Source organism: Parasteatoda tepidariorum, chromosome 6 (genome assembly GCF_982258835.1).
Source record: "Parasteatoda tepidariorum strain Cologne lab strain chromosome 6, Ptep-v5.0, whole genome shotgun sequence".
NCBI classification, from domain to species: Eukaryota; Metazoa; Arthropoda; class Arachnida; order Araneae; family Theridiidae; genus Parasteatoda; species Parasteatoda tepidariorum.
The window spans coordinates 11,018,267-11,030,942 of NC_141760.1; positions in this window are offsets into that span (position 1 = coordinate 11,018,267).

Here is a 12,676-nt window from a genome sequence, read left to right on the forward strand (position 1 = left end):
TATAACATGTAATATTAAAAGAAAAATTGCAGTCGTAAATGTTATGGTAAATATCTAGTTATATTTTTACCAAGTCTTCCATTCAGATTTCCACTATTTCCTCTTTTTTTACTAAAATTTTTTTTTTAAAAAAATAAAGGAAAAATTAATGAAGAGAAAGATGATATATACTTATATCATTCGATATAAAAATGGTAGTCTTAAATATCACAGTAAATACTCAATTATTTTTCCAAAGGCTTCCATTCATATTTGCACAGTTCTCATTTTCATTTCTAATTTAACTAACTTGTTTAAAAATGAAAGAGAAAAATATCGATAATGAATATCCGGTATATGATACGAAATCGTATCATCCAATATGATACAAAATATTGCAGTCGTATTTATTACGGTAAATACGAGACATTACTTAGATTCAAACCATTCAAATTAACAATATTACATGATTTCTTCCTTATTTAAAAAAAAATATGTAGATTTCTTTTAAGAAAAGAGAAAATTGTTCTGAGAAATTTGATATATGATATCAGCACATATGTTGCGAAATCTGACAGTCATAAAGATAACTAGGTAAACATACGATTAATTTTTACAACTTATCATTTCAATTTTTCACTGTTCTCTCTTTTCATTTTTACAAAATGAAAGAGAAAGTAATGTTTGGAAATATATATCACAAAATCATCACACATTATGCAACAATATGACGGATGCAAATGTTACATAAGAAGTTCAGTTATTTTTTCGTGCTCTTCATCAAGATGTACCCAGTTTTTTTCCATTAAGAAGCATCACAATTCTTAATTTTGTATTCCAAATTTAATTAAAGTGTTTAAGAATTAAAGAGAGAACATAAGGATGAAGAATCTGATATATTAATAGTTCGTTTTACGAAATCTGACTGCCACAAGGCTAACAATGAATGAAAGGCAAAGGCTTCTGCAATGATCACATTAAAATCCTTAACCCCGTTTTTACGTGGAATTAGAAAACAAGAAAAGTTTGAAAACATAAAAAGTAACGATAAAAAAATTTAGACATCCGGGGACACAATGTTCAATACAAGCGGTATAATTTTATAACTTAAAATACAACATTTTAAGATTATGTTTTTTTTTTTTTTTTTGCTTATACGTGTTTGTAAAGAGATCGTTTGTTTAAAATTTTTATTGGATTTATCTTTGTTAATCACAGTTTTTAATTGCAGCGAAAAAATTATGAGGAAAAAAATTGTTCCTATTAAAATTTTTAATTTTAGTAATAAGAGTCAGAGTATTTTATTCAATCAATAATTTCGACAGTCTTATAACATTATCATTTAAGTCAATTGGATGTTGTTTCACGACCAAAATGTGAAGAAATGCGTAATAAAATTATCCTACAATGCTCAAAAATGCTAAAAATTAAAAATAATTATTTTTATGTTATAATTAATAGTTTAATAACAACTAAAAAGTTAACTAAGCTCTTCTAATTTAATTTTACTAAAAAAATGTTCGACCGCATTTATGAGTTTACTGTCTTCCAAGCTACAGAAAGAATCACATTATAAAAAGCTCGTGTGTGTCCCTTTAGGTTAAAACCAGCTCCTAAGACAACCAAAGAAAGTTTGCAGGTGTGATTTAACAAAACAATTTTAAACAAAACAAAATTTAATAAAATTAAACAAATTGGGTTTTTTTTTTCCTTTAAGAAAGAAAATAAATGCCCATACGGATTAAGGCGGATATATTAATTGACATTAAATTCTGAAGGAAATTTTTTTTAAATCAGTAGGAACAGTGACGCATACTCTGTTCATTTTTAAAAACAACCATTAATCGCAGCTCACGTTTCAGCTTTTATCACATCCAGCCGGACTCCTTTTAAAGAAAAAATTCAATTTCTTTTTAATGAGGAAAAAACTGTTCCTTCTGTCACTTCTTAAGTCTGACAAATTTTGCGGACGACCCTAACGACACTCGCTTGTCACACCCCTGACACGGGATCGAACGTGACTACGATCGTTTAATTGCGACACTCTCCCTCCGCTCTTCTTTTCTGGACCCATTAAGACCCGGGGGTGGAGGGGGCAGGATGGTGGGTGGGGTCTTACCCAAGCACTCCAATCCTTCCTGTAAATGTTTGATGGAGCCTTCCATTAGAGCCCGAGCCTGCTCTCCTTAACAAGATAAGCAATATTCAGACCTCGGCACTACACGAATCTCGCTTTAAACCGGACTGCCGGAGACATGCCGGACTACTTAGCTGGACATGCTTTCAGACTTACTGGAGTAAACAGCCTTTCTACGTCCGTCCTACTTTTCTTCCCCTCTCCACAATCAAAGCTTATCCCTTTTTCCCCGAAAAAGGAGTTCTGGGGATTTTTCTTGGGCTTTTTTTCCCCTCTACCCCCATCACGTCATTTCTCTTTCTTGTATTTTTTATCCCTGGAATGGTTAAAGGGGGGAGGGACCATTCATAAAAGACGTTACATTGCTTTTCAATAAAAGCACTTTATAAGCTCATCTCAGCAGTGAAGTGGGAAAAAGCATTTAAGAACAGTAGAAATCTTTTTCCGAAAGCCTGAAAAAAAATTTATTTTCTAGAATGCGACAGACATTTATCAGATTTGTGGTTGATTGTTTTCGAACAATGTTTATCCACAACTTATTGCAAAAAAAAAAAAATTATTATAAGTTATGTAAAATAATATGACAATTCTCAAAAAATAAAGTATGAATAAAATAGTTTGAGTGAAAGTATTATAATAAAAGTACGGTTAGAAGATTTTATCTTTCAATTTTCATTTCATTAAAATTCTACAGAATTGCTAAAAAATTGAAAAACATTTTCGTATAGTTCATTGAGATGTTATATTCTTCATGATAAAGAAAGCAGCCTATTTCAGTAATACATAATACACAACTAATTTGTTTTTGATTTTAAAAAAAAAATTAACATCCATTAAGCACGCTAAAAAAAGAAAAAAATTCAAATATAAATCTAATTTAGATTTCTTACTTTTTCAAAACTCACATAAAAAGTATTTTTCTTAATTAATGTATACTAAATTACCTTCAAAATGTTTGATTTTTCAATTCTTAACTCATTAAAACTGCACAGAAAGGTTAGAATAAAAAATTCGATTTTGTTTCAAATTTATGCACTGTCATTTACAATAAAAGCAACTCATTTCAATAGTTCTATTTTTATTTTTTTTTATTTTATAACCGTCGTTGAAAAGCCGGCCGAAATTTTGGGTTTATGACTTGTTCAACTCCGTAGCCTTGTAATTTTAAACCCAATCCTGAAGATAAAAAAATGCCTGAATCAAGTATGGGGAGAAATTTACCTTAGTGGAGGACTTTCTTATGGAACTAACCCGCATTTGCGTTAAATGGAAAGGAAAACTTCAAAAAGTCCCAAAGTTTGTCTGAAAATATAAATGTATACGAGGGCTAATTTTTAAGTAAGGGCCGTTGAAAATAAAAAAACAAACGAAAGAAAATTTTCATGGAGCAAATTTATTTTACATACGTTTTTTACAAATTTTGATTCTACATACGTTACTCTTTTTTTCAAAATAGTTACGAACTTTGTTTCAGCACTTATCATATCTTACAACTACATTTAGAATACTCTATTCATAGTAACTTGCCACCTGCTCCGATAACCAAGAGGTCAGGACCGTTTTCATGTCTTCGTCATTGTTCTACTGCTTGCTCCCAAAATGATGTTTTTCTCCTTTTTTTTTCTTTTTTTCTCGTGTCTATGACATGGCCGAATCAAATGTTTCCATACGTCTTGATTACTACTTCTGCGATTTGCTTGATATTATAGTCATAAAGGTCTATCATTGGCGGCAAGACTCTTATATCTCTCAGAATAGCACTCATTGCTGGATATTCAAAGATGTGGCATGGTGTCTGCTGCGCATCTGGGCAGTTTTCACAATTCCTATATACTTCCCTGTCCTCTCTGTCAATCTTCATGCCTCTGTGGTGATTGGTTCTCAGCCTGACTATAGTTTTTGTTGTGGATCTATCTGCATTTATATTAAGCATCATGTGTTTCGTTGGAATTGGTTTTTCTCTTAATTTAGATTTAAAATGATGTTTGTAACATCAATAAAGACGAAAATTACCTAGCTCAAGGTCTGGGTTGTATTGAGGGGTGGTTCAAAACTTCCCAGCCAGAAGAGTCTATAAAGCTCGAGACTGAGCTGTGGAAAGAGTCATTGTCATGTAGTAACAAAATTTCCTGTCAGCATGCCAGTAGGAAGCCACGCTAACTTCACAAATCTGCCGGTGAATGTATGCAGCAGAAGAGTTTTTTGCCGACTGAAATCTCATCACTGACCGCGAAGAGAGATTTGTTTAACTTGAACATTCCCTCGTATATATATTATATATATATATATATATATATATATATATATATATATATATATATATATATATATATATATATATATATATATATATATATATATATATACCCTCTTCATAGAATCAGAGAAAAAGGAATTCAGCTGATCGATGAAAAGAAAGCAGGCAATTCAACGGAGTATCAATTAAGTAACAATTCAAATCAATTAAGAAGCAAATTAATAAAGCAACGATTCAATACATGCGTCTTTTTTTGAAATTTGATAAATGAATCCACGAATAAATAGTATAGCTTATTGACAGATAAATGAATATGTCAATGATCTAATAAATTAGCGAATGAGCGATTCAACAAAATCAATTAATAGGCAATTTGATAAATCAGGTAATCAGTTCATCAATAATTTTCCGAATCTATAAATCATTTAACTAATGAGTGCTTAACAAAAAATAAGAGGAAAAGTGTATTAACACCTCCATGAATGTACCAGTCAGCTGTTCTTTGAATCAATTATTTCATAAATGAGTAAATAACTTGAAAGACAAATCAGCTATTTTTCGAACTACTGATTCGCTTATTTATTTACAACTTTGCCTTTGATTCGTTGGTCTACTGATTCATTGACTTATTGATTCCACGACTCATTCTTCCTTTGATTTATTAGTTGGTTGATGCATTTATTTTATTTCTCAATATTTCGCTAAATTATGGATTCACTTATTCATCAAATCCATGTTTCTTTATTTTGTCTTTTAAACATTTGTTTATCACAAGTTCTATGAATTCCTCATTTATAAATTCACTGATTCTACGATTTATTGGTTTACTGGATAGTTAATTCATTGATTTTATGTGTTTTTGATTCGGTTTTTGCATAGTTAATGATTCTCTTATTAATTCTTTTACATTTTGTTTCATTCCTGCTTTAATTTGCTGAATTGTTGACTTTACTCATTTTCCGATTCAATTATTCGTTGTTTTTCTGGTTCATTGAATTTCTAATTTTGTATTCATTCATCGTTTTTTGTATAACTACTGCTATTATTTTTTATTCACCTAGAAATAATTTTTTTCCGAATTTGGTTACCTTCTAATTTAAGTTTAGCAATAACGCATCCTCACTGAAAATTGCAGTAAATAGTCAAAATAAATATTTCAATTTGATTAAGTTTTACTCTGTGCAGTAACATGCAAAATTACAGATGCTTGCAAACTAATCATATAGGTTCAAACAAAATTAGCAATAAGGAACAACTTTATTAATCCATTTACAGAACCTTTTTTGCTGCCATTTCAAAAAATTTAAATTAATTGAATTTTACCAAATGTGAAATTATTAAATAAACTAAGTAAATCTATGTTTTAGTTGCATATAAAAATGTTTACTCGCATTTGAATTTTCAAATGTTCAAAACTGCTTAAAAAGTAGTCTATTATTTGCAATGTCATAAGCAACAAATTTTATTTGTCCCCAGGAATTTTTGAATTAATAAGCAACTATTTCATGCATTTCAAATTTTAACACAAAAATTCATTTAATTGTATGCTTACAAAACAAAGGAATACAAATAACTAGTTTATTATTTACAAACTTTCTAATTAAAAGTATTTACTTATAAGTCTTTGAAATTGCTAAGTTGCTTCTTTTGTAACAATTTTGGCACTTTTTATTTTAACAAATGAATTTTGCTCATAAGAAGGCAGTATTTTGTATTAAAGGACACGCGTGCAAACCAATCTTTCAGTGTGTTGGAAATAATAAAATGAGTTTGATGTTTATTAATGCTTCGTATGCAAATTTCATCAAACTAATTGTATTTGAGGAGAAATAAAGACAAAAAAAAATCATATCTGAAAATAAAATAAATGTATCGTTAAAAGCTCATTCTGAAAGCTTTACAATTTTAAAGCATGCCATGTAATATTTTATCGTATTGTTCTACAGTTTAATATTTATTTTTTTATTGTTTATCCAATCAAATATAAATTAAAATATGAATAATCATTATTAGGCGCCTAAAAAGTAATCGAGGCAAACGGCATTATTTGTGAATATAATTCTCAAACGAGTCTTTTTTAATTTGATTTCAAATAACGAAGAGAAAACATTTAAATATAAAAAAAATAATTATTCCTTTTCTTTCAAATTAGATGTTTAATTTAAACAACTCTTCAGGATTAGTATTTCATTTCTATACACAAATAAAATAAATTGCTTTTCACAAAGGGTCTTTCGGAAAATTAATTATACGCAAATATATTTTATTTGATGAACACTTTGGGCGTGAAAATAAAAGAACTTAAACAAATAATGCTTTGATATTTTTATAAAAAAAATCTGAAAACTAATAGTTAGTATTGTTTGAAGCCGACTTTAATTTCAGAAATATTTTTATTCTAAAAAAGAGAAGAAAAAAAAGAGAACTATACGAAATTTTTTAGTTTTAAACCTCCAGGGAATAGAAAGGGGGAATTTAAAGTAAAACAATAATTATTATTTGCTTTGCAATCTAAAGGAAGTCATCAAAATTATTTGCAGAATGAACTATCTATCGACACCCAAAGCGACAAGTTTTTAATTAGGCTTAAAAAGAACTCAACTCCCCAATGACTGTAAAAACACTACAACTTTAACTTCGCCCTCTGTTGTTTACACTTGCGACGAAGCTGCGTCTTTACTAATGAGATATCTCATTCTCATTATGAGCGCGTTTGAACATGTCTACAAATTCTTATTCATTTGTTTGTCGTCACTTATTAAAAGTTACCGTCCTTGGGTATTAAGTTTAATCCGCGAGGGGTGAGAAAAACTTAAAAAAAATTAAATGAAGATAAAAAATTAGACAAAAAGCTTCAAAATCCTGAGTGTGGGGAAAAAGGAAAAAGTATTCGAGAAACAATAGCGGAACACATTTTTCGTACAAGAATTTTTCTCTATGGGGAATACATCTGAAATCAAAATTGGAGGTATGTATATTTAAATGTTTTTCCATGATATATGATTATTTTTTTTATCTTATTTTTTTTTATCCCCTGTCCTCGGATGGCACGAATTAAGTAAGATTTTTTAATCAAGAACTTTTTGCGAAATTTTAGTTTTTAATCTCCTTAAGAAAGATATACTCCAAAACATTTGAGCTTATTAGTGTTGCCACTTTCAGCAAACATAATTTCAAAGAGGAAAAACAAAACAAAAAATCCTTCTCGTAAAAATTTTTGCGAACTAATTAGTACTAATGATGTTAGACATGGTGATGAAGTAAACTCATTTAAAATCTGCGAAAATTATGACGACGAAGATTTGTTCTAGAATAAGTTTCAACTCCCTTACTTCTCTAGAATACTAATTACTGATGTTACAGTTAAGGGGGTTATTGTGCGTGATACATCAAATTATTTATGCACTGTAAAAGAACAAAAAAAATTCTAATTTAGTTCTCTTTCCTTGACGAAGTAAGTGACTGTTGTAGGGTGTTAGGGAATTAAGAAATGTAGAATACCTAAAAAATAAAGGAAATGTTCCTTGAAAATATTCTATTTTGTAACAGGCAGCAATTTTTCCTTCTCACGATAAAACTTCCGTTTCGAAATAATAAAAAAAAACAGGTGAGAAAATTAATTTTTTATATGTAGTGCAATTTTTGAGATTAAACTAATGACAGTATTTTTAATTTTTCATCGTTAAAACTTGTCAGTAACTTTTATCTTAAAATGATCAATAAAATTTTTTTGATGAATTAAACGTGGTTACGAATTAGAGATAAATAAATAAAAAAAAACTACAAGAAATAACGTTCTTTAACAAACAAAAAATTAATTAATTGTTTTTTACCGTAGAAATACAAGTATTGAGGATAAAGTTTAAAAGTTTACAGAAATATTTTTGCTTGTTTTTCTTACAGAAAATATTTTTTTACATACCTTAACAATATGTGTTTTCTTGAGAAATAAAAAACATTATTTTTTCATGCACGTATTCGGTAATGAAAAAATTGTTGCAAGATTTTAAATATTTGAATTTATCATATGCATAATCGATGCATAATTTTTATTTAAAACTAGTTCAAACAGAAAAATACACTAGTAAAAATTGAATAAAATGATTAAATTAATTTTTACTAAAACGTATTTCATCATTTTTTATCGAAGAAAGATGGAATTGCTGCTATTTTTAAGTGTATTTGACAAAATCGAGCTAGAAATTTCTAAATCGTATTCGTCTACATTCTTTGCAATATGTTATTAGTAACTCATCGTACGTAAGCTGACTTTGAGTTTCTCAATTTATCAGATAATTGGTTTTATTTTTTTTAACGTCATGCCAGAATTATAATAATAGACTATTCTCGACGGCATTTTATAATCGGATTTCTCCTGATTACAAAACTGGCCCATGAGCTGAGTGCAATACTACAACATATGGCAAATGGAGTAGCTTGTCCCTAAACCACCTAACAATTCCAGGCTTCCACTCTTTATTAGAACTGATTCCGAACAACTAACACATGATCGGTGAAAGTGCAATTCGATTAGACACCGGCATAGTCCTGGGAATCCAAGCTATGGTAGGTGAAGACTAAACCCAACACACACCTGGGTGGTGTGGTGGGTTTGTGGAAAACTAAACCCACCACACCAATTTTTAGGAAGAAATTATACGATAATGGTATCCATTTTAATCAATTAAAGTTCAATTTAAATTTTACTATTTTTTTTTTGGCATACTGAAAGAAAGTGATAAGTTTATATCTTTAAAATAAGTAAAATAATTTAGCATTTTTTGTCGAAATGAAATGAAATATCACAAATTAAATTGGAAAATACATTCAAATAGCTGAATGTCAAGTCTCTGAAAACTAAGCATTCCTCCTTAAGACTTCCAAAGATTTATTTAAGCCTTTAGAAATATTCTGAAAATTCTAGTCCGGTCTTGAAAAGGAAGGTCCATCTTTTTCAATTAATAATCAAAGTCCTACACAAAGGTGAATAAAGGATTTCGACAAATGGGACCCAAAGTTAGGCGACCGAAGTCTTTTTAATACCAGAATACTCGCCAAATAAGTGGATGGACCTTTATCATCTCTTAAGACTCCGCAAATGAAGCGTAGTCCGACTAATTGGTGTCACTGCTACGCCCCTCTGATGATGGCACGAAAGGGACCTCTCTTATTCTCGATTCAGTGACCACGATGCATGTGGGGTGCCCCCACATGCCCCCGTCTCTTCGCGGCTCGTTGATTCCAACCAATGTGGAAAAGAGGGCGCAAATTAACTGGCGATTGAAATGCCCCTTGAGTTGGCGATTAATTAGAGAGGCCCGAAAACGTTAATGAAAACTTGGAGTCCATTCCGTCTCGCCAATAGAACAACGTCATCTCATGTATTTAATCTTCGGCTCCGAAGTCTAATCACCTCCTCTTCCATGGAAAAGGAAGCTTTTAGAATGAGGTGGTCTCTTTTCTCAGAAAGTTCTGTTCGAATTTAGAACAATGAATAAAATGACTAGAATCTCATCAAAACAGGGTGAATTACTCATCAGTTCAAATTTTGAAAATCTTATTCAAATTTTTGTGAAGCAAAAGCACCAAATTTGTAAATTCACTTATCTTTAGCCTTGTTTTAAAAAAAAATTAAACTTAAGTTCTCAAATAGGAAAGTAACGCTAAACTATCAGCTTTACTAGTTATATTTACGTCGTGACCCTAAATTAAATAGAGTAAGCTGCAGTAGCACAGTGTACACGTATTTTGAGATACAGTTCAGCTGCTGTCAATTGTCTTGCTAACAGTCAACTAAGCGATCAAATTTTGTAGTTTACAAACAAGTTATTAGTGTTAATGTTAGCATCACCTGTAGGTTTCGCTTCTTGTCCCTAGCAGAATAAGTTCCAGTTGCATCCGTATACAGGAACAGATTCCTGTTGTTGTCAATTGATAAGCTGAATGCCAACCAAAATAGAGAGTGAAGAAATTAAGTGCTAAATTAATTTAAAATTATATTTAAGAGTAGCTAAATAGATAACAAACAGACAGTTTAGGTTTGGTTGATTTATTTTATAACCATCGTTGAACAGCAGACACAATTTGGAGTTTACGACTTTTAATGTTCAACTCCGTAGCCTTGTAATTTTGAACTTAACCTAGAAGACATAAGAGAACTCTTTTATCAAGTATTGGGAGAAACTAGCCTTCGTGGAGGACTTTTATGACGGAGCTAACCCTCTTTTGCTTTACATGGTCAGGAAAACCATGAAAAACCAATATGGTTAGCCTGATGGCAAGCTGACTCTAACCCATGATCCGTCTACCACTGAGGATATTTTTTTGTTGGCACTGTGGTTGGTGCGAACCAGGTACAGAATTTGTATTGATCAGCTATTGTTGGAATTCGAACCCGCACCTCATTGGGAAGCGAGTGCTTTATCCTACCTGAGGCTTATGTTAGGTAATTTTATTTCACAACCGTCAATTGAACAGCCGTCACAATTTTGAGTTTACGACTACTAATGTTTAACTTCGTAGCCTTAAACTTTTTAACTGATTCTTAAAGAATAAGGAATTTCTGGATCAAATATTGGGAGAAATTTACCTTCATGGAGAACTTTTTTGATGGAACTAACCCTCATTTGCTTGACATGAAAACCACGAAAACTCTCCTGGTTAGCCAGATGGCATTTGAACTCTAACCCATGATCCGTCTATCACTGAGATATTTTACGTCAGTACTGTGGTTGGTCCGAGCTGATAGCGGATATTTTTAATGAGATTAAATTGTTTACAAACAAGAGATTTACGTTACATTAATAACTTTATAAAGGGAATTCTCTTCTTGTCTCCAAACTGTGTTGACTAAGCTATACTGTTAAATTATCGATATTTCATTTCAAAATGAGGCTCAATAGTTTACAAACAGAGGATTTATGTTAGATTATCAGTTCTAAAAGTTGAAATCTCATCTTTACTCCAGGATACATTAACTAATCTTCCCTGTTAAATTATCTTTATTTTATTTTTAAATGAGACTCAATAGTGCAAAAAATAATTATTTATGTTAGATTATCTGCTTTAACAGTTGAATTCACTTCTGGTCTCCAGATTAAGTTGACTGAGCTTCGCTGTTGAACTGCCTTTATTTTATGAGTTCACTCAATAGTTAGTTTTAAATGAGACTCAATAGTTCACAAACAGATGATTTATGTTAGATTATCAACTTTACCAGTTGGATTCATATTTTTTGTCACCAGATTACTTTCACTAAGCTTCATTGTTGAATTACTTTTATTTTATTTTCAAATGAGGCTCAATAGTTTGTAAAAAGAATTATTTATGTCAGATTATCTGCTTTGCCATATGATTTATAGGATTTATTTTCTGAGCTTCGCTGTTGAATTAACCTTAATTTTATTTTTAAATAGGCAATTCAAAAGCTTCGCTGATGAAATGCCTTCATTTTATTTTCAAATGAGGATCAATAGTTCGTAAAAAGGATGATTTTTGTCAGATTATCTGCTTTGCCAGATGGATTTATTTTCTTTAAATTAAGTTTACTGAGCTTCGCTGTTGAATTACCTTTATATTATTTTCAATCGTTCCCAAACATATGATTCGTTTTAAATTTTTTTTTCCTGATGGATCAGATCCCTTGTTTTCAGATTACGCTGACTAAATCCTAGTTGGGGATCACGGTTTTGTTGCTGTCGATTTTCAAAAATACAATCTTATTTGGCAATATTTGTATATTTTTTAGTATATATTTAATTACTTTTTCTAATTAAATTATGATGTAGCAATTAAATTATGATGTAAAGCTGCATGCAATTAAGCTTCACATTAAAAAAAGTAAAATTAAAATTACTAAATGGTGATCTGGGAAAATTACAAATATGGTGACAAAATGACTGTTAAATTTGTTGCAGGTCTCTATACTACTTTAATGAAACCCTTGGGTAGTTGCAATTGGTATTTTTCTTTTATAAAAATGCATAAGTATTATAAATCTTCATACAATGTAGCACTCTTAGCAAGTGAAATTATTTGATAAAATTTTATTTCTGCAGTTTCATTTATACGCATTCTTCATTACATAATCATGACCTTTTTTCAATCGTTGAATTTTGATCATTTTATTAAAATAGTCTCATATTGGGTAGATTATTATGAAAACGCTAACAAAATTTCAGTAACTTTGCAGTTTAACTCAGAATTTTAAAACTTTCTCTTTTTTAATGACATTTAAAAGTCTAAATAATTGCTTCATACTTCACTAAAAGCACGCATTTTGGAGAGAAAAAATATCTGATAAA